Consider the following 26,777-nt stretch of genomic DNA (forward strand, 5'->3'; position numbering starts at 1 on the left):
AATAAATTAATTTCATACTTTTCTTAAACAATGTCATTCATTTTGCAAGTGTTAAGTTACTTCTGGACAAATAAAAGATATACATTTTTAGATGAGACACATTTATCTGAAACAAGATACTTTTCATTCAATTACAATTCAGTGTTTAAAATTTCATCTTTATATTAGCATTTACAAAATACCTATTCTATGAAGCAGCCATTACTCAATTATGTACATACGTATTTATGTTGATGCAATTGATAAAAGGACAACATTCAAAATGTTTCATATTTGTAGATTTGCATCTTAATACATTAATGTATTTGGTTTCATTGCTTTAAAAAGTATTTAACTTGAGCACTGACTTTTGAGTACATTTTGTTCATTTTTGGATCTTTCCATTATTGTCGTTCTGTGGCACAACAGCCATTTGAGCAATGTGTGTTGATTGTGTTCACAGATAATAATATATTTGTGGCAGTAATGATGTCATTCCATGGCATAAACATACTAATTATCTTCTGGAAAAACAACCAAAGATCAATCCTTAGCATTGCAATATTGAAAGAACAATGTGCAAACACATGATCAATAATTTAATGCAGTGAAATATGATACTTGCATTTATGTTGGTCTTTCACACTCATGAAGTAAAATGAGTGGTACAACACTTATGATGAATTGGTCTTTTTTGTTTGTATCTGTAACTCATCCCACATATCTGGCCTATTCTTATTTGGGAAAACACAATGCTTCAGTCTGCAGAGATTAGCATCATCATCATCAGTGCCATTCCTCGATTGTCTTATTTCAACAATCAGTTGAAATGTAATAACTATTTCAACTAAAGCACTGCAGGGAAATATCTAAGTCTACAGACAAGTTCTGTGAAATAGCAGGCTAATCTGAGGAGCAAGATAGCTCTGAATAAATTTACATTACAAACACAATTGGGTTGATGGCATTTAATAATGAGAAATATAGGACATGCTTAATCGGGGATAAATATAATAACTGACTGAGATATATTGTTAATTAAGATGAGGAAGGAAAAAGATTTAAGAACATAAGAATTAGGAGCAGCATTAGACCATACGGCCCTTCGAGCTTACTCCGCCATTCAATAAGATCACGGCTGATCTTCAACCTCAACTCCACTTTCGCGTCTGATCCCCATATCCCTTGATTCCCCTAGAGTCCAAAAATCTATGTAGCTCAGCCTCGAATATAACTATTCTTGACAATAATTACACATACACTTAACAGTACACTAACAGCAATACATTGCAAATTCACCAGAGAATTCACACGTGCCAGTTCTCGAGCTTGAAGGCTTCACTGTGGATCAAACCTTATCGAAATCTGAGACACCTCTCCTAAGTCCTTTGGTCTTATTGGACTGTAATAGTCAAGAAGTGTCAGCCGAGGCTCAGTGGATAGTACTCTTGCTCTGTCAAAATATCATGGGTTCATAGTCCCACTCCAGAGACCTGAGCACAAAAATCTAGGCTGACACTCCCAGTGAGTGTTGAGTGGAATGCTGCACTGTCAGAGGTGCTATCTTTTGGATGAGTCGTTAAACCCATCTGCTCTCTCAGGTGGACATAAAAGATCCCATGGCACAGCCCTATTTGAAGAAGATCAGAGGAGACCTGGCCAATATTTATCCCTCAATCAACATAACTAAAACAGATTATCTGTTCATTATCACATTGCTATATGTGGGAGCTTGCTGTGCACAAATTGGTTGCTGCGTTTCCTGCATTACAACAGTGACTACACTTCAAGAAGTACTTCATTGGCTGTAAAGCACTTTGGGACGTCTTGTGGCCGTGAAAGGTACCATATAAATGTGTAATGTATGGACTCACAGGTTTGTGGAGCTGTTGCACTGTGAGTGGCTTAGCCAGTCATGTGGTGTTCACAAGACTCAATAAAACCCCAGTTAATTGATCTAGGTTCTCAATGATCGGGCATGCAGTTGTGAGCCTAGTGGATGAATGGTAGATTTCAGATTGATTGCTAACCCTTTGCTAATAAACCAGCTAGTTCTTTACAGCAAATGTGTAGCTATGAATTCTTAAGCAAAGAACCCATGAAGCAAATACACTACAAAATGCAAGTCTTTTCTTTCTTATGATTCATACAGATGTTTTCACACTGGGGGAGTTTTGCTCAGTGTACAAGGGAGCAATGAATCTATGGAAGGGAATGGTTTGCTGCAATTCAGTGTGTTACCTAGCAGAAAGAACGAACAAGCTAGAATTTATATAGTATCTATCATGTCTCTCAGAAATGTTCTAAAGAACTTCACATGCAATGAAGTACTTTGAAGTACAGTCACTGATATGTAGAGACCTTAGTTTAATACTCTAGAGACTTGAGCATAAAATCTAGGCTGACACTCCAGTGCAGGACTGAGAGAGTGCTGCACTGTTGGAGGTGCCGTCTTTCGCATGAGACGTTAAATCGAGGTCCTGTCTGCGGCTGGTCGCAAAAGATACCATGGCATTATTCAAAGAAGAGCAGGGGAGTTCTCCTATTTCTCATCTACAGGCTGCCCCTTGGCGACATCATCTGCGAACAGTGTCAGTTTCCACATGTACACTGACGACACCCAGCTCTACCTCATCATCACTTCTCTCGACCCCCCTCCACAGTCTCTAAATTGTCAGACTGCTTGTCCGATATCCAGTTCTGGATGAGCAGAAACTTACTCCAATTAAATATTGCTAAGACCGAAGTCATTGTTTTCGGTCCTCGCCAGAAACTCCTTTCCCTAGTCACTGACTCCATCCCTCTCCCTAACATCTGTCTGAGGCCGAACCACACTGTTCGCAACCCTGGTGTCATATTGGACCCTGAAATGAGCTTCCGACCACATATCCGTGGCATAACTAAGACCGCCTATTTCCACCTCTGTAACAGTGCCCGTCTCCGCCCTTGCCTCAGCTAATCTGTTGCTGAAACCCTCATCCATGCCTTTGTTACCTCTGGATGTGACTATTCCAACGCATTCCTGGCCAGCCTCCCCCATTCTACCCTATGTAAACTTGAAGTTATCCAAAACTCGGCTGCCTGTGTCCTAACTCGCACCAAGTTCTGTTCACCCATCACCCCTGTGCTCGCTGACCTACATTGGCTCCCGATTAAGCAACGCCTCGATTTCAAAATTCTCATCTTTGTTTTCAAATCCCTCCATGGCCTCGCCCCTCCCTATCTCTGTAACCTCCTCCAGCCCCACAACCACCCCCCGCGCTCCTCTATTTCTGCCCACTTGAGCATCCCTGATTATAATCGCTCATCCATTGGTGGCCGTGCCTTCTGTTGCCTAGGCTCTAAGCTCTGCAGTTCCTTGCCTAAACCTCTCCGCCTCGCTACCTCTCTCTCCTCCTTTAAGATGCTCCTTAAAACTTACTTCTTTGACCAAGCTTTTGGTCACCTTCCCTAATTTCTCTTTATATGGCCCAGTGTCAAATTTTTGTCTTATAATAATCCATTAAAGCGTCTTGGGATGTTTTACAACATCAAAGGCGCTATATAAATACAAGTTGTTGTTGGTGGCCTGACCAATGTTTATCCCTCAACCAAAATCACACTGCTGCTTGTGGCAGCTTGCTGTGCACATACTGGTTGCCATGTTTACCACATTACAACAATGTCGAGAGTTTGGGAAGTCTTGTGGTCGTGAAAGGCGCTATACAAATGCAAGTCTTTTATAAAATCTTTATGTGCATATTAAAGCCACCATTGCTTGTTTCATTGAAACTGCTACATCTGACCCCCAAAAAAGGGAGTCAGCTGGTTGGATAGTGGATCATGAAGTGCGGGGAGATAGGTGGGGGTAGGGAAGGTGCAGCCTGAGTCCAGGAAGTTCACAGGCCAGGAGGAGCTTTGTGATGTTTATCGAAGGAAAAATTGTTGGAGCCTACCTTTGTGAATTTATCTGTTTGTGTGATAAATTTTTATTTTCAGTGCTGTACAATGGGTTGGGTCATGTCATCCCAGGTGTACCTTGGGGATATTTTTTGTTGTAATATAATTGGGGTAGAACTTGCTTTTTGGTGGAATAGATTTGTGGGGGAAAAAACTGAAATTGGGTAGAAAGGTTTTGCCCAACCTGAGTGGCAAAAAGAGGAAAAAGAAAATTGACAACGGCATAGTGACAGAATCGACAGGTACAAGAAATCTTGCGCTGTATGAAGAAAAGGCAGAAAACTGGGATTAAAAAGTTAGGGCGGCCATGACTAACAAAATGGTAGAGCAGCCTCGATGGGCTGAATGATCTACTGTTGTTCCTATGCATGTTGACGCCCTAATGCTCTTCAATGTTGGTGAAATCACTGTATAAACTTCATACAACAGTCTTACATTTGTGGGTGTGATCCTCCGTAATTTTCAACACTTGCTAACTTTGATAAGAGGATACCTGTTAGTAATAGTTTTTTTGAGTTGAAATAGCAGTTCTTGAAGTCCATACTCAAGCTGTCACAGTGTATAATAATATTCTATGCACGCGTTTTATTCTGTGCAATTCAATATAAAGGGGCCGAAATTGCTCTCCTCATTAAGGTCCATTACCGCCTCTAAGAGGTGGTAATGGTGCAGATAGGCCTCATCGACCGGGAGCAGGTGGATGGGCCGGCTCTTCCTAAATTGCCCCGGGCCAGGAGCGGCGAGAACAGGTTTCCGTGCCACCCATGCTGCCGCTGAACCCTTTGACTGGCAGCGACCCCTTTCCGCCCTGCGCGAGAAATTGCCCCGCAGGAGCGGTGCCGCCGCTGGTCAGTGCCCCTGGCAGCTTCCCCCAGACGGGAAGCGTGTGTGTGCCTGGGCGGTGCGTCCATCCTTAAAGGGGAGGGCGTACTGCTGCGGATGGCATCTTATTTTAATTGTCGGCCGACTCCGAGGTCGTCCCGTTAGTGACGCCCACGGGTTCAGCCGGGCCTCCAACAGGCAGCCTGGCACCCTCTCTTGGGTACCAGGCTGCTGGCCCGGCCGAAACCCTCCCTGGTGGTCCAGTGGAAGCCACTTAAGGGGCTGCAGAGTTCGCACCCGGCCCTCCCCTTTAACTGAAGAGGAGAGATGTTGTGATGCCTCAGCGTGACGCAGATGACTCGAGCAGCGTCCGACCCGTTCCACATGCACTTCCGCCACGCAGCTGACCCGAACACCACCCACAGCGGAAATTTTTTTTCAAGTCCTGAATATCGCTCTACTCTCTGCCCCATGGACTGGAGTGGAGAGAAATCTTCAGAAATAGTAGGTGCGCCACTTTTTCGTCGGTGGGCAATGTCGGCCCCAGAAGATCTGAAAGCTGAAATACATGTTGCGCTGTTGGGAATGAACGTTATCATCCACATAATATTTCAAAATCATGTTAACTAGCCTTTTTGACATAGGTCTTACAGAACAGACACTGGACAACTAAAAGTGGGTCAACTTTTATGCGTTGTAAATCTTTCAAGAACCCCTCCCAATGTTACAAGCAAACCTGTGTTGACAGAGTGAACACATGACTGGAATTCATCACCATCCTAAACTATTTTGTTTATAAATAATCATTCAAATCATTAGAATCTGTGGATGGCAATAATTCATTTGTGGGCGATTTGTCTTTTTTATTTCTACACCGATGAGTGGAAACACCAGTTCACTCTCGTGAGATCAAGAAAAGATAGTGAATGCAACAGATAGGTTAATACTGTCATTTTCAGAGCAACAACAACTTTTCACCACCTTTTATACTAACTATTGTTGAGAAACTCCTCATTTTCTGCGCTACATTCCGCCACTCCCTTTCAATGATTTTTTTTCTAACCTACACATATGCAATCAACTCTTTATTCATACATTTTAATACACTGCTCGCACTCTGAATCCAAGTGCCTCAGGCTACTGATACAAGACACTGCAAAAGGGAACACTCCCTTCCATTGGGCTCAATTTTCCACAGTCATTTGTGCTGTTTTTTTGCTGTAAGTTTTTAAATTAAAGTTTCCCCAAGGAATCTGAGCCAGCGTAACTGAGTTAGTTACAATTATTAAAAAGGTTTTTTTTTTTGACATCATAGGGGGCGTTACCTCATGTCTGCGCCAGTTTTGATCATTTTTCAAAGTTTGCCCAAAATAAATTTCTCCTAGGTCGGCGTATCTGGCCATTCCCGAAAAACCTTCTGGTGAGTTAAGAGAAAGCAGCGCGCATTGAAAAATCGGCGCAGAAAGACGCCATTGTCTTTCATCGAAGTTTTGCAGGGAGAGAAGAACACTTTAAATATGCATAATAAAGATTTTTTTTTACCTTTCAACGGAGTAGATGGAAGTTTGATGGAATTCTGAACTTTTCATTTTTTATTTAGACACACGCCACCACCGAATGTCTTCAAACAGGGCTGGAGTGTGGCAGCGTCGGCCGGCCTAATCGGCCCCGCGCCCGGACACGGGCTCGGGTGCAAAACAAGCTCAGGGCGGGGAAGGGTGGGTGGGGGAGGTGGCGATTGGAAGACTGCACTAGGCATCAAATGAGCCCTGGTTGGTGGGGGGGGGGGGGGCGTGGATTGGAAGGTGCTGCGGAACGCAATCGGAAGAAATCACAAGACTGCAATGAGCCCGGGGGGTTTGGGGCTGGAGGGGGAGAAGGTGATGTGATGTTGAACGCGATCGGAAGAAATTACAAGACTGTGGGGTGGGGGTGGCGGGGGAGGTTCCCGATCACTGCACTGCACTTGCTCAGACCTGGGTGTGGTCCATACAGACCTTGGGGGGAGAGAACAACAAAGCTGTCCTGCCTTCCTGCTGTTTTAGGCTTCTTGCAAAGGTAAAATTTAATCATGGGGGCAATACCATACCTTGTGCGAGCCTTTTGCATCATGGTACTGCAGAGGAGACAATTGATTCAACATCATCGCATGAGGAACCTCAGAGCCCGTAGGATGCTGGGCAGGAGGCTTTACCCACATCAGGTATATCGAGACAGACGTTCGTACCTGCACCTGAGTGATGCAGACTGTGTCAGAAGGCTGCATTTCCGCAAAGAAGGTGTAACTGATCTGTGAGTTGGTGAAAGCAAACCTGTATCCTAGAAGCGTCAGGAGGACTGCTTTGTCAGTCAAAGTGAAGATTACAGCTGCACTTTCATTCTATGCATCCAGATCCTTCCATGCTACAACTGGGGATGTGTGCGCCATTTCTCAACATGCAACACATGTCTGCATTCGGCAGGTGACTGCTCGCCCACAGGAATGACTACATAAAGTTCCCCATGACTGCCCAGGCAATGCGTGACAGGCTGTGGGCTTCTCCAGGATTGCTGGCTTCCCAAAGCTACAGGGCTGCATTGATTGTATCCACATCGCCTTGCGAGCACCTTTGGAGGATTCCAAGATGTACAGGAACAGAAAAGGCTTCCACTCCATCAATGTACAGCTCGTGTGTGACGACATGCATCGCATCATGTCAGTCGATGCAAGATACCCTGGCAGCACCCATGATGCATTCATCCTACACAAGGGCGTTATAGCTGCCATGTTTCAGCAGCAGCCAGAAGAGCAGAGCTGGCTGCTGGGAGACAAAGGGGTACGGCCTTGCCACCTGGTTCATGATGCCCCTACGCTGACCGGGAATACAACATGTCGCCACATTGCGATGCGCAGCATAATAGAGAGGACCATTGGCATCTTGAAACAGCGTTTCCGATGCCTGGACCATTCCGGAGGCTACTTGCTGCACTTCCCTGAGATTGTCGGTCAGTTCACTGTTGTGTGCTGCATGCTGCATAACTTAGCCATCATGAGGCAGTAGTAGCTGGTAGTAGAAGACCCACCTGAGGTGAGAGTGGCTGATAAGGATGAGGAAGATGTAGATGACGAGCAGGAGGAGGAGGACTAGGACGAGGAAGCCATGCAACTACCTGAACCCGGAATATGACGGCAGAGGAGGGCAGGACATCGTGTCCCTTTGACGATTGCTCAAGCCTTGCACCAGCAGCTCATCCGTGAAAGCTTTGCTGCCTGAGGGCTCAGCGGCAACTATTCCACATGGACATGTTTACTGTTTCGACCTGTTCCGTAATGTTGTTTTGCGTTAATGGAACAAATGATGGAAATTATTCTTGTTTACTTCAAAAGTTGTGTTAATAATGGAAATGATTCAATTATAATGTAAAATATATTTTATTCAAAAGTTTAACATTTGTACTTAACGTGAATAAAAATATTCTTGTATCAATCTTTAAAGTTTTCAGTTAAGATCACTTACAAACTTTAAGATCACTTACTAACTTTAAACTTGTAAATTTACATAACTTACAAAAAACTTTTAATTTGGGAACAACAGTAAAAACAATAATAACAACAGCAAAGAAAGGCTGCACCCATCTCTCCACCACCTTGTTCTAAGACCGCCCGCTGCGCTTGGTCTTGGTGACTCCACCACCCGTGCCTGCAGGTGGTGGTGCAGTGTTTCTACACCAAGGGATTGGTACCAAGCTTAATCTTTCTAACATCTCGGGTAATGCACACCTGTTGGGGGGTGGGGGCAGGCAGTAATGCGTAGGGCCCGGCTTGGAGCTCTTCAGAGGCTGGTCTGGGGATTGGAGTGGCAGTGACAGTTGATTCTGTCAATGGGCGCGGGGTTTGGGCATGTTCCCTGATTGCAGCAGCTAACTCCAACATGCCCTCTCTCATGCGCCCTGACAGTGGCTCAACGACCTCCAACATTCCCTCCGTCATGTTCAATGAGAATGTTTGAACTACCTGTGACATTCCCTCCCTCATGTTCACTGACATGGTTTCAGCTGACTGAGATATTCCCTCACCCATGGTCCCGGACATTGTTTCCATTTCTCGTGAGAGTGTTGTTACTTCTCCCGACGGTCTTGATACCTCATCGCCCACCCCACTGATGGTGTCCAGGTGTGATCGCGAAAGGTCGATACTCTCTGCACTCACTGACATCATGCGAACCACATCTGTTAGATCCTGCACCTCAGGAGAGCGCGGTCGAGTTCTCCTTTCCCTCCTCACCCTGTGTGTGGCTCACAGCATCCTAGTGGGACCTGCAGCCTCGGATGGTGGTGCCCTGGGTGTGCATCACTGCATCCCACTGGGACCCGCAGCCTCGGACGGTGGGGCCCTGGGTGTACCTCGATGCACCCCACTGGAATCCCCTACCTCGAACGGTGGAAAGCATGGAGTGTCCCACCAACACTCAAACCACTGGACCGGGAAGGGGCTGGCACCTCAATGGGTGGCACCTGCACCTCCTCAAAAGTGAGTACAACAGTGGGGGCTCTCCCTCACCCCCATGCTCTTGGTCTGGAAGCTGGGATTCCTTGTTTGTTCTTTGCTGTTCCTTGTCTGAATCGTTTCGTTGGGCCTCAAGTTCTGCAAAATATAACAGAACAGACAAATGGTTAGCAGCAGAGGAGGGGGCAGGGTGGCATGAGTAGGCTCACACAGCGCAGGCAGCAGGCTGATTTGAAGGACCACGATGAAGGATAGCACATTGCATCATTGACGGAGATATCCCCATGAACCGAAGCATGGTTAGCCCGCGCAGTAGTTAACATTTAGCAAAGCCAGACTGTGTAATTTGCAGGACTTACCCTCTCCCTCAAGTGTGGGCCCAGTTTGTGCAGTGGCGGTTGCTTTTCTCCAGGCAGGACCCATCAAAACAGCGACCCTTTTTTCTAAGGGTGCCAATGGGTGCAGATTTGCCAGGCCTTCTCCTGTTCAAGTTCTTTTCCTTTTATTATGTGCCACTTTCCTCTGCAAATATGAAAATACAACATTTTAGAGAGGGTGTCTTTCTGCTGGGTGAGGCATTGAATAAATGAAAATATTACTTACACTAACTACTTGACCAAGGTCCTGCCACTTCTTTTTGCACTGGCCTCCAGATCTCGGGGTGGTCACCATTGCACAGTAATCTTCTGCAAGTTGGTTCCAGTATCTCTTCATTTCTTTGGGTGGAACTTTTATGGGACCTCTGCTGGTGTCCAGCTCCTGCCATCTGGCCTCAATCACAGTAACCAGTGCCTCCACTTCATCCTGTAAGAAATTCTTGGTCCTTGCATCTTGTATTGCAGCTCCGATTTTTCCAAAGTTCTCACACAGCACATAACTTTCTCACACACATAACTGGCTCTTTGTAAATGGCTGAACGCAGACCGAGAGCTGTACTGCGCATGCGTGCCCATAGGAATAACGTCAAAAACATCCTTTTTTTCGCGCATGTACAGAAGGTAGCATTGTTTTTCTGGGCGCAGGCAGCAGTCTCCACCCCCCGAGGCAACTGGACCGGCTGCACGGTGCCAATTTTGAAAAATACAGTGGGGAAACTTGGCACAAATATTTTTGGACTATTTCTGGCCTAGAAAAACGGGCGTAACTCTGGCACTACGCCAGAAAACGGCTTTGGGCAAAATTGAGCCCATTCTCTCTAAACAAAGTCATGAAATTCCAATTTTTTAAATTCTATATTGGCATCTCTGCTGCAGAGCTGTTAATAATGAAATGACTGCTGAACTGCTGTTAATGTTTCCACGTTAGATGCAGGTCCACTACCTTTGTACAAGCTGGGGTAGAATTGTTTCTATGGCAGCCAGCTCCAGCGAAATGGATACTGTTATGTTCAGAATAACTCCACAAGACTGTATACTGTAAGCTCAAGCTGTTGTGACCTTGGTCTCTTTAATATAACTCTAGAGTGAGGAAGCAGCATGGTAGACTGCCTTTTTTTTTTATACCTGCTTGCCCAGGGTGTGCAGGTGACTCTTAGGTCACCAACAGGTGCGCCCCCTGGTGGCAACTCTTACACACTAGTAAAGTTTACATACATAACAGATACTTGAGCTGTGATGGCCGAGTGGTTAAGGCGTTCGATTAGAAAACTAATGAGGTATCCTTGAGCAGATTTGGATCTTACTCGTGGTGGATCTGCTCAGACTTGATGCAAAACCATTTTGGATTCATAGGTAGGAGTCCAACATTCTGAACCACTTCCCATTCACTATTAGCCAGAATTCTTGATGCAAGCCTAGCATTAAACTACAAACATAAAATGCCGCCCAAATTTTCAGCACAGTAACTGCAGCCACTATGTTGGCAGGTTTCACCTGGAGACAGCAGCCCACTGCTGAGGTTTAATCATATCTGCATCTAATACATGTTTTTGTTCAAAATGTTGTGTCGCTGTGGTATAGCGCCATGCTTATCATGATTATACGCTAAGGTAGACAATGATGTAATGATACAATCATGCTATTCATAGTGTCTGGAACTAGAATTTTTAATCATAGTTTTAATAAAAAGCTAAGATAAAAGTTCAGAAAACACATCTAAAATGTTTGTGACACAGCGAATACTTCTTTAGTGTGGACCAACACTAGAAATCTTGATCCATCTATATTCCCGATTCTAGTAAATATTTCTTATCAAATGAATTAATTTACATTCAATTGCACTTTGCCGTTTTAAACCAACAAATCCATACATCGAATCTTAAATGAAAACGAGTCACCAGGGCCTCCAAAGATTTGCTAGTTTCCAATTTACTTTTATTGGCTAATAAAACACAGTTGCCACAATCATTAAATTAGATAAACATTTCCAGTCTGTTCCCTTTGTTGAAAATCAGGTGAAGTGTCTACAGTGAGAAGCAGGATGATTTGTGTCTTTACTTCCTTAAAAGGTGAGCGACTGTTACAGTGTTCACAAGTTTATCCATTGAACTTTGCAGCTATAAAAGTTTATGTGTGCTAAGTAATTTCTTTGAACTTCTGATCTCGGTTTAAATCACTAATCTATTTTTTAAAAAAATTCCCCAATTTCTGCTTCACCCACACCCCTATCCACCCCCCCCCCCCTCTCCCCCAAGGCTGGGATTGTGTTCCACGGGTACCACCAGCCTTCTGGTATCAAGTTGCCATTCTTCATGTTTCAGTCTAGACATCAGGGTCAGCAGGCTATTTGATTGTGGGGTTCACCACAGCCAAGCCCAATCATATCCTCTCTTGACAACCACACAAATAAACAATCCAGCAGTGGCCACACTGGATATTGAACCTGGGAACTTCGGATCTATATGGCCTACAACAGGGACTGACAGTCAGTATTTTGTGAGCTGTGCGGTGTTCTTCTGTAGCTCAAGTGCAGCTCTTTGCAGACTGCTACATAGGATAGAGGCATCAAAAACAATGGTGGCCAGTGATTGAGTGTTGTTTATGTTATGTATGTTAACTGGGTCTTACCTGCCATCGGAGGGCGCGACTGTCGGAGTCCTAATGGTCACTGGCAGATACGTGCAAGCCGTGTATATAATGTTGGCAGCCATGTTGAATCCTCACTTTGCGAATAAATAAATTGGAGTAAAGTCATGCCTGAACTAGCTCACCGTACTTAGCCATGTGGAGTTATTTGATACTTGACAGTTTATTTACTGTTTAGCTCAGTGGGTAGCACACAAGCCTCTCAGTCAGAAGGTTATATAGGTTCAAGTCCCACTCCATGAACTTGAGCACATAAATCCAGGTTGACACTCTAGTGCAGTGCTGAGGGAGTGCTGCACTGTCGGAGGTGCCGTCTTTCAGATGAGACGTTAAACCGAGGCCCCATCTGCTCGGAGAGCAGGGGAGTTATCCACGGTGTCCTGGCCAATATTTATCCCTCAATCAACATAATAAAAACAGATTATCTGCTCATTATCACATTGCTGTTTGTGGGACTTTGCTGTGCGCAAATTGGCTGCCACTTTTCCCACAGTGACGACACTTCAAAAAGTACTTCATTGGCTGTAAAGTGCTTTGAGTCGTTAGGTGATTGTGAAAGACACAATACAAATGTAAGTCTTTCTTTTTCTCTGTATAGTTTGGTTTGCATTTAAATTATATAATTTTTCTGAAGTGCAAATGTGATGTGAGGGAGTAGAGCAGAGTGTGCTGGCATTCTGCCTCAGCAGGGTATTTTGTTGGACGATTGCTAGGAGTCATGGTTTTTCCCGAGTTGGGTTTGGCCAAGAAGTGGGCCTGCACTTTCTGCTGCAGCAATATTGCTTTCAGGAGTGACTCATCCTGGGGGCAGTGGAAACCTCGGGGGTCTGGTTAAAAGGAAAAAAAATAAAAATATAAACACTCAGACCCACACATTTTAGTTATTACTAAAATTGGTATTCATGTAATTTTGATGCTATTACAAATCTTAAAACATTGTTAAGTGGCTATTCAATGGCAACATTCATTAGAATGATCGTGCAATGTCTAGTCAGCCTGTCAGGTAAGAAATGTTAATTGACTTTCATATTAAATGGACATATATAAATAATACTTGCATTAATATAGTGCTTTATCACATCAAAGTGTGTCAAGGAGCTTCACACAGTGCATTACAATTAAGGTTTGAGGTCTGGTACTCATTTTACTCAATCCTGATTCAAAAGCTGCAGTTAACAGATTAATCATGAGACAAAACAATGGTTTTAGGTTGGCAACAAATAGTTTTAGATTTTCAGGCATACAGATGAAACACACTATGAAAGTGAAAATAACTTCTTGGTGATTTTATAAATCTCAAAATATAATTAAAATAGATTGCTATAAAAAGTAATGCTTTGAAGATTTTATAGATCTTGTAAAACATACAGTGTACCACTTATAATTCAAAGTTATTTTTGAAGTATCTAATTATTTGATTTAAGCAAAGTGGCAATGTAATGCTAATAATTGAATTGAATTAAACTACTTTGAATTAAGAGGAATAGACTGTACTACAAAATTAATGAGCATACAGTACTAGTATATTAATTAGATTTACAGTCGATGGCTCTTTGCAATATGTAATTTTTTTCTGATTTGTGAACTTTTGAAAGATTTGCCAAACCTACAGTAAGCAATACTTTTAGCTACTGGGCCATCAGGCAAGCTGCAAATGTATTTTAAATAGTGGCAGTCTGTCATTGGGTCACTTTTGACAATTGTTCCGACAGTTTCAAATAACATAGTTAGTTTGTTATTTTAAAAGCACCTCAAAATGTTCTTAAAAGAGACAAACTACCTGGTGTAGACAACATACACTCAAGTCTTGAAGGAAATGGGAGACTGAAATTAATGAGACTGTGACTGACAGTCATCGAAGTTGGTGGATTTTAGAGATTCCGCCATAGTTTAAAAATAATCAAAAGACACATCCGCAAACTGTACACCAGTAAAATGTAATACAGGGAAAATATGTGAAATGCATCTGTAGAGATCAAAAGGGTAAATAAAAAGCAAAACTGGTTGAAGGACAGTCAGCGTGGATCCAGGAATCAACCTGCTGGAGGTTATTTTTGAAGAAATCATTTGCACGATGAACATGCGCTTGATATATAGATGGGATTTTCAGAGTGCTTTTGACAAATGTCCACATTTGCAAATAACAGCTAAAGTAAGGAGTAGGTTTAAAGGTAAAGAATGTCACTAGATAGGAACAGAAAGCGGGATAGTCCTAGATGGAAAATGGGTTAGTCTTGAGATTTTTTTTAAATGTATATTAACAGATCTCCTGTGACATTGTACGCAGTAAGATAAATGAAAAGCTGTTTTATAAGCATAATACCATACAACAATGCAGTATTGTGCTGTTTAGGAACAGCTGTACGTAACACACATAAATCTAGGCCGACACTCCCGTGCAGTGCTGAGTACTGGAGGTGTCGTCTTTCGGATGAGACATTAAACCAACGCTCCCTCAGGTGGATGGCACTATTTCGAAGAAGAGCAGGAGAGTTATCCCCGGTGTCCTGGCCAATTTTTATCCCTCAATCACATCACTAAAACAGATTATCTGGTCATTATCACATTGCTGTTTGTGGGAGCTTGCTGTGTGCAAATTGGCTGCCGCGTTTACCACATCACAACAGTGACTACACTCCAAAAAGTACTTAATTGGCTGTAAAGTGCTTTGAGATGTCCGGTGGTCGTGAAAGGCGCTATATAAATGCAAGTCTTTCTTTAACCTCGCCTTATCTTTAAGGACAAAGATTTGATTGTTGTAACTATTATTATTATTGTTTGAAGTGAGACCGGGCAAAATTAGCAGCAGCCTTTTGACTTGGGAATTGGTTGGGAGGTAAGAGACAGAGAGTAGGCGTACACAGATTTGCGGGAAGGCCGAGAGTTGGGACAAGCCTGGAACAGCACAGTTGTCTGCGAACACTTGAGAAGGAGGGTTGTTTTCACAGACAGAAAGGCGACAGAGATTGAATCCAGGACAGTCTCCTGAAACAGCATGGTTCACAACCGACAAGGAAAGAATCGATACCAGCTTTAGATATGAGAAATGACCCAGTAACATAGTGGTTATGTTACTGGACTAGTAATCCAGAGGCCTGGGCTAATGATGTAGCAAACAGAATCCTGCTATTTAAGAAAGGAGGAAAAGAAAAATGGGGAACTATAGGCCAGGTAGCCTGACATCAGTAGTAAGCAAAATGCTAGAATCTATTATTAGGGATGTGGTAACAGGGCATTTAAAAAATCATAATATGATTCGGCAGAGTCAACATGATTTTGTGAAAGGGAACTCATGTTTGACAAACCTGTTAAGAGTTTTTTGAAGATGTAACTAGTAGAATGGATAATGGGGAACCAGTGGATGTAGTGTACAGGTTGGACCTCCCTTATCCGGCACCACCCCTCGTCCGGCATGATTCTGGTGGTTGGGGCGCATGCGCAGGATGCGGCCGACCTCCACCCCGACACCTGGCCCGCTCCGACACCCTGCCCACTGGGGCCGCTCCGACACCCTGCCCACAGGGGCTGCTCCGACACTTCCTTCACGGACCGCCGAGGCCTGCTGACCTTCCCTCATCCGGCAAAATCCCTTATTCGGCACAGGTCAGGTCCCGAGGATGCTGGATAAGGGAGTTTCAACCTGTAATTGGATTTTCAAAAAGCATTCGATAAGGTGCCACACAGGAGCTTATTACACAAAATTAGGACTCATGGGATTGGGGGTAATATATTAGCATGGATTGAAGATTGATTAATGGACAGAAAACAGAAATTAGGAATAAATGGGACTTTTTCAGGTTGGCAAACTGAAACTAGCAAGGTACCGCAAGGATCAATGCTTGGGCCTCAGCTATTTACAATCTATATTAACGACATGGATGAAGGTACTGAGTGCAATGTATCCAAGTTTGCTGATGACACAAAGCTAGGTGGGAAAGTAAGTGTGAGGAGACTGTAGAGAGCTATAGACAGTTTGACTGTGTGGGCAAGGACATGGCAAATGGAATACAGGGCCTAAGTTTCAGCTCGAGTTGCTCCTATTTTTTTGGAGCAACTAGTTTAGTATGGAGTATCTTAGAAATCGCAATTCTCGGCATTTAGTTTGCTCCAGTTCTAGTTCGTTAAAATAGTTTCATTTTAGTACAGTTTTCTTTTCAAAAGGGGGCGTTACCAGCCACTAATGCCTGTTTTGCAAGCTTAGGCAGCGAAAAGTTACTCCAGGCTAACTTCGAACGGAGTAAGTGTCGATTTTTGTACGCTCAGAAAAACCTTGCGTACACTTTAGAAATTAGGCGCAGGTAGCGAGAGATGGGGGTAGGAAGGGAAGTTAGAGGGAAGTTAGGGGATTTTACAAAGCATTAAACACTTCACTTTTACCAATAAAGAGCCATCAATAATAAAAAATAAATCAATAAATCAATCAATAAATCAATCAAAAAAAAAAATCAATGAATAAAAAATTAAAAGTTTTTACTCACCTACTGCAGCACCGGGAGCCCTCCAACAGCCTGCCGAAGAGGTGCTCTGGCGGGTCTCATCGCCAAGGAGGTGCTCGGGCAGGGCCCTGCCGCCGAAGAGCTGCAGTTCGGGTGGGGCCCGCCACCGGGGAGGAGTTCGAGCGGGCCCTGCCGCCGAAGAGGTAAGGGCAGTGGCAACGAGGTGAGGCAAGGGACGGTGAGGCAGGCAGGCCACTCGGCCCGGGATAGGGGCGGTGAACATCGCGATGTCCCTTCGGCCAGGGATAGGGTCGCCCGGAGGCAGGACGCGCTGGGAGAGCCAGGAGCTACTGTGCACGTGCACTGCGCAGGCGCGCAGCTGCCGACACTCTTTTTGGCCCAGGGCTGTCGCTCCGCCCCCAGCTGCTTGTGCTGCGCTGCGCTGACTGTGAAACAGGCCTGCTGGTCTCGGAGAATAGCAAGGTAAGTTTTAGGCGCCGTTCTGGGAGGACATCCGAAACTTGGGCCCACAATGTGGGGGAAGTGTGAAGTTATCCACTTTGGTAGGAAAAACAAAAAAGCAGAATATTTTATGAATGGTGAGAGACTGGGAAATGTTTGTACTCATCGGGACCTGGGTGTCTTTGTACATAAATGACAGAAAGTTAACATGCAGGTACAGCAAGCATTTAGGAAAGCAAATGGTATGTTAGCTTTTGTTACAAAGGGATTAGAGTATAAGAGTAAAGAAGTCTTACTACAATTATACAGGGCATTGGTGAGACCACTCTTGGACTACTGTGTACAGTTCTGGTCTCCTTACCTAAGGAATGACATACTTGCCTTCGAGGAAGTGCAGCAAAGGTCCACTAGACTGGTTCCTGAGATGAGGGGATTGCCCTGTGAGGAGAGATCGAATAGGCTAGGCCTATATTCCTTAGAATTTAGAAGAATGAGAGGTGATCTAATTTAGAAGAATGAGAGGTGAACATATAAAATTCTTAAAGGGCTTGACTGGGTTAATGCTGGGAAATATTTCCCTTGGCTGGGAATCTAGAACACGGGGTTACAGTGACAGAATAAGGGGCAGGCCATTTAGGGCTGAGATGAGGAGAAATTTCTTCACTCAAAGGGTTGTGAATCTTTGGAATTCTCTACCCCAGAGAGCTGTGGATGCTCAGTCACTGAGTATATTCAAGACAGAGAGCAATAAATTTTGGGGAACAAAGGGAATTAAGGGATATGGGGATCGTGTGGGAAGGTGGAGTTGAGGTAGAAGATCGGAGCAAGCTCGAAGGGCCAAATGGCTTACTCCATTTCCTATTTCTTATATTCTTAGGTTAATTAGAGGATACAGGGATATCCTGAGTCCTATTAGAAGGTATGTTCTGTTGCTACAGGTGTTTTTTGGTAGAATGAAAATGACCGACTTTAGTTCCTCTCTTTAAAAAAAAATTATATTTTAACGTGTGACACAGAAAATTTAAAGTGCGACAAAGTATGATGGACATGTCTCAAAACTGTTCTATGTACTCACAGATCTCTGGTGGCATTGCTCAGAGTGGATAAGACATTATGCTGCTACAAGGGGTGTGCAGACATGTAGAAGCAGGAGAAGGTTACATATCTCCTTTAAAAGAAATTGGAAAGAAGTTTATAAGAAATCTCTTACAAAGAGATAGTGAAGTAAGTGATTTTTGATTGTTTCCTAGAAAATACTGTATATAATATTTTTCTTATCATTGCAGGTGGAGAAATCAATCATAACATGTTTCAACAAATAAATCTCTGCATGTAATGTCAGGAAAAAGCTCTTTAACTTTGTTGTTGTTTTTGTGGATTTGTACAGCAAAGGCCAAAAGATGTATAAAACGTAAGATTAAACTAATTTACATCTTTTCTTATTTGCCAATTGTCTCTGCAACAGTATTTAGTGTAACCAAAAGGGACTGCCTACACATCCACAATGCAATGCAGACATTTATTCAGAACTTCCCTCCGAACTTGAATAATGATATAGTTCTTATATGAATTTAAAAAAAAATCTGAAATAATAAATAGAAACAAAGGAAATTTAGTTGGTGAAAGCATTTAGAATATATTACAAAATATAAAAATGTTGAGTCGGTGATGCGAGTGAGGGGTCCGTGTTGGGGATGCGGAAGGGAACGAGGTCATGGGGACAAAGTAGTGGGAAGTTGTGGGAGATGTAATGGGAGCAGAATAGGCAGAATTGAGAGTAAGGAGGTCAAGGATTATGGGATGGGAAGGTGGCCAGCGAGGGTTGCATGCCGTCGCATTGTCCCCACACCTGCCTTCCCTGCCACATCATGGTACCCAGCACCTCTCACCCAAATCAAAAAGATAAAAATGGACAGAGATGCAAAAGAGAAAAGAGCGATCAACACAAAGATGGAAGGCAGCTAATAGAGAGATCATATGCTCTGACATTGTGAGCGACACCATGGGAGACCCTCAAGTTACTAAAGTACAACAGTGGTAAGCCGAGTAGGCATTTCTTGTCCATCACACCTCTGTCACAACCTGTGCAACACTCCACTTTCTGTGTCACACTTTATCTTTTTACTGTGTGCAGTTCTGGGCACCTAATCGTAGGAATAATATTATTGCCCTTGTTGAGAGGGTAAACAGATAAGAAACAAAGATAATTCTGGGCAGCAGAAATTTAAGTTAGGAGGAAAGATTAAGAAAATTGAGCTCGTTTTCTTTGGAAAATTGTGATCTAGTTGAAGTTTTCCCGATTATGAAATGAATGGACAAAATTGATCCAGACAAATTGCTCACAATGATGATAGTTCCAAATATTCATTATAACTTAGGAGTAAGAAGGGAATAAAGATGGCAATATTACCCAAAGACCAAAAGTGTAGTAGAATAAATGATTAGAATAATTGAAGCAGAAAGTGTAAATGGATTCAAGCAAGTTGGAGAGAGATGGAATTGAGGATATGTAAGGTGGTTGACGTGTGGAAAAAATAGACAGGCTTGTTTGGACCAAATCACCTTTTCCTGTCCCTAAAATTCTTGCAGTGTAAAGCTCACCATGTCATCGAGCTGGCCCAATGACAGTGGTTAACACACCGAGTGTGCCCTCGGGGGTTCTCCTGACTGGCTGCTAAAATTTCAGTGGATCATTGGAGGAAATCCCGCTTGGGCTGCATAATAAACAGGGTTTCTGCCAGTGATCCGGCGATGTTATGGTAACAATGGCCCCGGTATTTATGGGGAGGCGGGCAGGGAGTGGGGCCACGTGGTTGATGCAGGGAAACCCAGAAAAGCCGGGTACGCGGAGAACCAGCTGAATTTAACGGCAGGCCTGCATTAGCATTCTCCTATCCCGCTGCTGGCCATATCGAGAGGCTGGCTGGATAGGAAAGCCAGCAGTAGAAAGCTCCAGCTTGGGATGGTCCCTGGCAATTGGGAAGGATTGGGGCATGGTGGGCACAGGGGAGGGGTTTAGAGCACAGCAGCGAGGACGGAGGGAAAGATCGGGGCATATTGGGGGGGGGGGGGGGTCAACCGATAGCGGGGAGGGAGGAGCATTGAGATGGGCTGGGGGAGGGAGGGGTTCAGCAAAAGATTCGCTTGAGAGACTGGGGGACGCACTCCTGCTCCTCCTGACCCACCAGCCCTGCTCTAAAAAAATTTACTTGCTGGATCTGTAAACTCCCACCTCCCAGTTTTACCGAGCGCTGGGATAATCACTAACCCGCCTCTCCAGAGTGAATTACTCAGACACTTCCCGCAGCAGTTATACCGGAAGCAGATGCTTTTATGGCGGGTTAGGGTATGGTTTCACAAATTTATCAATTTAACCCCCACCCCAACTAAATCCCACCCATTGTGGGGGGAGGTGGTTAAAATTGGGCCCCATGTCTTTTCAAAAAAATGCATACAGTGGACTTCACTAGAAGCTTTTTTTCCTATATTGGATCCTTGCACAGACACCACCTTCAGTTGCTTCATCAATGACCTTCCCTCCATCATAAGGTCAGAAGTGGGGATGTTCGCTGATGATTGCACGGTGTTCAGTTCCATTCGCAACACCTCAGAAAATGAAGCATTCCATGCCAGCATGCAGTAAGACCTGGACGACATTCAGACTTGGGCTGATAAGTGGCAAGTAACATTCGCACCACACAAGTGCCAGGCAATGACCATCTCCAACAAGCGAGAGTCTAACCAACTGCATGAATCCTCCACCATCAACATCCTGGGAGTCACCATTGACCAGAAACTTAACTGGACCAGCCACATAAATACTGTGACAACAAGAGCGGGTCAGAGGCTGGGTATTCTGCGGCGAATGTCCCACCTCCTGACTCCCCAAAGCCTTTCCACCGTCTACAAGGCACAAGTCAGGAGTGTGATGGAGTATTCTCCACTTGCCTGGATGAGTACAGCTCCAACAACACTCAAGAAGCTCGACACCATCCAGGACAAAGCAGCCAGCTTGATTGGCACCCCATCCACTAACTTCAACATTCACTCCCTCCACCACCGGCGCACCGCGGCTGCAGTGTGTATTGTCTACAATATGCACTGCAGAAACTCACCAAGGCTTCTTCGGCAGCACCTCCCAAACTTGTGACCTCTACCACCTCGAAGGACAAGGTCTGCAGGCGCATGGGAGTACCATCACCTGCAAGTTCCCCTCCAAGTTACACACTTGGAGATATATTACCATTCCTTCATTGTCGCTGGGTCAAAATCCTGGAACACTCTCCCTAACAGCACAAAGGGAGTACCTTCACCACACGGACCGCAACGGTTCAAGAAGGCGGCTCACCACCACCTTCTCAAGGGCAATTAGGGATGGGCAGTAAATACTGGCCTTGACAGCAACGCCCACATCCCAGAACGAGTGAAAGAAAACAGCAGTAGCTAGTGTATTGTGTTGATAAATGATACGATCCACAGTAAGTGAAAGATGACTATGATTTAAGATTACCCAAAAATAATTGACAGTTGGCTGCTAGGCAAAGATTTGACCAATTATATCTTTATTGTTAGTTCTAAGAAAACATCAATAGTGATTTCATCCATATTCATTATTAGTAAGACTGTTTGTCTGGAGGGAGAGAATAAAGCAGGCCCATTTTTGCCCATCGAAACCATATGTTGCAGTGTTAAGGCATGTATGCAAAATGTGTCATGAAAAATAAATGCACACAGTGGCACTTTTCATCGTAACAGTCAGCAGAGTAAAGTTTAGCATAAACTCTGCGATAGCTAACAGTGAACACAAAACTGGGTTCAAGGACTGTATGCACAGCTGACATATCCCAGTTCAGGAGGATTTTTACTTTATGATCAGTGCAGCAGGGATGCTAAATTATTAATCATTAACCACACAATTCTATTCATTGATTGGTCAGTGATTTAGCAGTTTTAGGTACATGACCAATACAATAAGGTATCATGAAGCAAATCCATTGAGTTGGTTAATGTGTTATCCAGCAGCAAAAAAGAACAAGCTAGAATTTATATAGTACCTATCATGTCTCAGAAATGTTCTAAAGAACTTCACATGTAATGAAGTACTTTGACGTACAGTCACTGTTATGTAAAGACCTTAGTTTAACACTCCAGAGACTTGAGCATATAATCTAGGCTGACACTCCAGGGCAGTACTGAGGGAGTGCTACACTGTTGGAGATGCCGTCTTTCGGATGAGACATTAAACTGAGGCCCCATCTGCCCAATTGGCTGGTCGTAAAAGATCCCATGGCACTATTCAAAGAGGAGCAGGGGAGTTCTCCATGATGTCCTGGCCAATGTTTTTTCCTCAATCAAAATCACATCGTGAATTATTTTTTTAACATCTCCCATTGATTTTCTGTTATTTTACCCATTAACAGATTTGCCCAGTTTACTGTGGACAGTCTCTGTCTCATCCCACTGAAGTTGGCCTTTCCCAAATCTAGAATCTTAGTAGCTGTTTCATGTTTCTCCATTTCAAACGGTACATTGAACGCGATCATGTTATGATCACTATTGGATAAATGTTCACACACAACTTGGCTGTTAACTAAATCTGGCTCATTATTCATCAATGAATCTAATATGGAATGCCCCCTTGTTGCCTCTACGACATATTGTTGTAGAAAACTACCTCGGACACACTCAAGAAATTCACTACCTTCCTGACAGGCACTAGTCTGCTTATTCCAATCTATATGAAAGATAAAATCCCCCATTAGCACCACTCTGACTTTAGTACACTTGTCTAATCTCTGCATTTAAACAATCTAGCACTTCACAGCTGCTACCAGGGGGCCTGGACACAACTCCCACAACTGTTGTAAATTCTACCCATAAAGTCTCCACTGCCTGCTTACTTCTCGTTATATCCTCTCTTATCACTGAAGTGATTTCATCCTTGATCACTAAGGCTACTCCACCGCCCCCTACCAGATTCCCTATCATTCCTGTAGACCTTATAACCTGGTATGTTTAGTTCCCAGTCCTGACCATCTTGCAGCCATGTCTCAGTAATGGCTACCATGTCATATCTTTCAATTTGAATTTGTGCCTGCAGTTCATTTGATTTATTCCTTATATTCTGTGCATTTGTATAAAGAACACTTCTTTGGGGCACACACCCTCGTCTGTCCTTCAGCTCTAATGTTTTACTCACTTTTTCTTATTTCTCTCTCCTGGTTTAATCACTTTACATCTTTTAGTTTTTCCTCTACATGTAGTGCCTAAACCACAATTTCTGACTGTTACTCAACTCTCTTTCCTTTCGTTTGTTTTTGAATTACTATTTGTACTACAACTTCCACCAGAGCCCTCGCCCCATTTACTAGTTTAAAGTCCTTGTGATCGCTCTATTTATCCTTTCCGCTAGGATCCTGGTCCCCAACCGGTTCAGGTGGAGCCCGTCCCATCGGTACAGCTTCCCGTCCCAATACTGGTGCCAGTGCCCCATGAAATGGAATCCCTTTTTCCCACAGCACTCCTTTAGCCATGTGTTCATTTTCCTAATCAGCTTATCCCAACGCCAAATTACTCAGGTAATAATCCAGAGATTATAACCCTTGAGGTCCTGTTCCTTAATTTAGCTTCTAGTTCCTGGTACTCCCCAAACAGGATCCCTTGCCTACATTTCCCTATGTTGATGGTCCCAACATGGACTACAACAACTGGATCCACCCCCGCCCTCTCCTGTTAATGGTTCTCTGTCCTCGGGTACTGTTCACTTCTCCTTCAAATCTGCTGTCATCACTCCTCTCCTCAAAAAAACAACCCTTGACCCCACTTTGCTTGCTAGCTATCGCCCAATCTCCAACCCTCCTTTACTGTCCAAAGTACTTGAACATGTAAACATGTTGTTGCCTCCCAAATCCGCGATCATCTTTCCATGAATTCAATGTTTGAATCCCTTCAATCTGGCTTTCGCCCCTGCCGCAGTACCGAAACTGCTCTCATCAAAGTCACAAATGACATCCTTTGTCACTGTGACAAAGGTAAACTATTCCTCCTCATCCTTCTGGACTTGTCTGCAGCCTTTGACACAGTTGCCCACTCCATCTAAATTGTCAGATTGCTTGTCCGACATCCAGTACTGGATGAGCAGAAATGTTCTTCAATTAAATATTGGGAAGACCAAAGCCATTATCTTTGGTCCCCGCCACAAACAACGTTCCCTAACCACTGACTCCATCCCTCTCCCTAGCATCAATCTGAGGGTGAACAAGACTCTGTCATATTTGACCCTGAAATGAGTTTCCAGCACATATCTGCGCATAACTAAAACCGCCTTTTTCCACCTCCATAACATTGCCCGCCTCTGCCTCAGCTCTTCTGCTGCTGAAACCCTCATTCATGCCTTTGTTACCTCAAGACTTGTCTATTCCAACTCACTCCTGGCTGGCCTTCAACATTCCACACTACATAAACTTGAAGTCATCCAAAACTCAGCAGCCCGTGTACGAGCCCGCACCAATCAAGATCACCCATCACCGCTGTGCTTTCTGACCTACATTGGCTCCCAGTTAAACAATGCCTCGATTTCAAAATTCTCATCCTTGTTTACAAATCATTCCATGGACTTGCCCCTCCCTATGGGCTTAATTTTCCCCATTCATTTGGGGCTTTTTGGCGTATTTATTTTTTTCAAAGTTACCCCCTGCGATCTGCGCAGGCGTAACTGAATTAGTTACGATTTTTCTAGGCCAATTTTTTTTTTATGTCATAGGGGATGGGGCGTTCCCTCATGTCTGCAATTTTTTCAATTCGCAGTTTGGCCAACATTTTTTCCTCTTAGGTCGGCGTATCTGGCCACTCCCGAAAAACCGTCTGGTGAGTTAAGAAAACCAGCACACATTCACAAATCTGTGCTGAAAGACGCCATTGTTTGTAAATCGAGGATTTTGGAGGGAGTCGAAATCAATAATAAAGTTCAACTATTTTTACCTGTCAACGCAGAAGTGTAAATTTGATGGATTTCAGAAGTTCTCTCATTTTTTAAACTCACTCACACACCACCACCCAATGTCTTGAAGCAGGGCTGGAGGGTTGTGGGTTTGGCCGGCAGAATCGGCCTCGCGCCCGGACACAGGGGCTCGGCTACAAAAGAAGCCGTGGGGGGGGAGGGGTGGTAGAGAGAGAGAGAAGGTAAGGTGCCGATCGGAAGGCTTGGAGCCCAGGGACAGGGAGGGAGAGAGATAAGTCACAAGACTCCAATTAGTAAAAAAGGGGGGAGGAGAGAGAGTGAAGTCACAAGGCCCCAATTAGTAAATTGCGGGGGAGAGGAGAAGTCACAAGGCCTTTGGGTGTGGTCCATCCATACAGATCTGGAAAGAGACAACTGTGAACCTGTGCTGCCTGCTTTCCTGCCATTTTGAGCTTCTTTCAAAGGTTAAATTTAAGTAGGGGGGTAATACTGACAATGCCATACCTTGTGCGAGCCTTCTGCATCATGGTGCTAGGTAGGAGACAATTGATTCGACTTCATCGCATCAGGATCAGAGCCTGTAGGATGCTGGGCAGGAGGCCTTATCTACCTCGGGTATATCGAGACAGGCATTCGTACCTGCACCTGAGTGATGCAGACTGTGTCAGAAGGCTGTGTTTCCGCAAAGAAGTTGTAACTGAGATCTGAGAGTTAGTCAAAGCAGACCTGCAACCTAGAAGCATCAGGAGGACTGCTTTGTCAGTTGAAGTGAAGGTTACAGCTACACTTTCATTCTATGCCTCAGGATCGTTTCAAGCTACAACTGGGGATGTGTGCGCCATCTCTCAACATGCAACACATGTCTCCATTCTCCAGGTTATGGCTGCACTGTATGCGCATAGGAATGACTTCATAAAGTTCCCCATGACCGCCCAAGCAATCCATGACAGGGCTGTGGGCTTCTCCATGATTGCTGGCTTCCCAAAGGTACAGGGCTGCATTGATTGTACCTGCATCATCTTGCGCGCACCTTTGGAGGATTCCGAGATGTACAGGAATAGAAAAGGATTCCACTCCATTAATGTGCAGCTCATGTGTGACGACATGCATCGCATCATGTCAGTCGATGCAAGATACCCTGGCAGCACCCATGATGCGTTCAGCCTATGGGACAGCGTTATATCTGCCATGTTTCAGCAGCAGCCAGAAGGGCAGAATTGGCTGCTGGGAGACAAAGGGTACGGCCTCACCACCTGGCTCGTGACGCCCTACGCGTAACTCAGACAGAAGCTGACCATCAATACAACATGTCGCACATTGCGACGCACAGCATAATAGAGAGGACCGTTGGCATCTTGAAACAGCGTTTCCGATGCCTGGGCCATTCTGGAGGCTACTTGCTGTACTCCCCTGAGATTGTCGGTCAGTTCACTGTTGTGTGCTGCATGCTGCATAACTTAGCCATCATGAGGCAGCAGCACCTGGTAGTGGAAGACCCACCTGCAGTGAGAGTGGCTGATGATAATGATGTGGAAGATGCAGGTGACAAGCAGGAGGAGGAGGAGGATGATGAGGAAGACATACAAGTGCCTGAGGCTGGAACACGACGGCGGAGGAGGGCGGGCCATCGTGCCCCTTTAACGATTGCTCGAGCCTTGCGCCAGCAACTC

The 26,777-nt window shown here is 44.4% G+C and overlaps 1 protein-coding gene across 1 annotated transcript in view; it reads right to left on the minus strand.

The window, feature by feature from the left end:
* Positions 1-33: 33 nt before the first annotated feature.
* Positions 34-26,777, minus strand: part of LOC139233834 (acyl-CoA-binding domain-containing protein 4-like) — a 147,387-nt gene continuing 120,643 nt past the window's right edge. The window contains exon 14 of the mRNA XM_070864401.1: positions 34-503. The gene's annotated coding sequence lies outside the window, so the exon portion shown is untranslated. The remainder of the gene's footprint in view (positions 504-26,777) is intronic.

Source organism: Pristiophorus japonicus, chromosome 21 (assembly GCF_044704955.1).
Source record: "Pristiophorus japonicus isolate sPriJap1 chromosome 21, sPriJap1.hap1, whole genome shotgun sequence".
Classification (NCBI taxonomy): Eukaryota; Metazoa; Chordata; class Chondrichthyes; family Pristiophoridae; genus Pristiophorus; species Pristiophorus japonicus.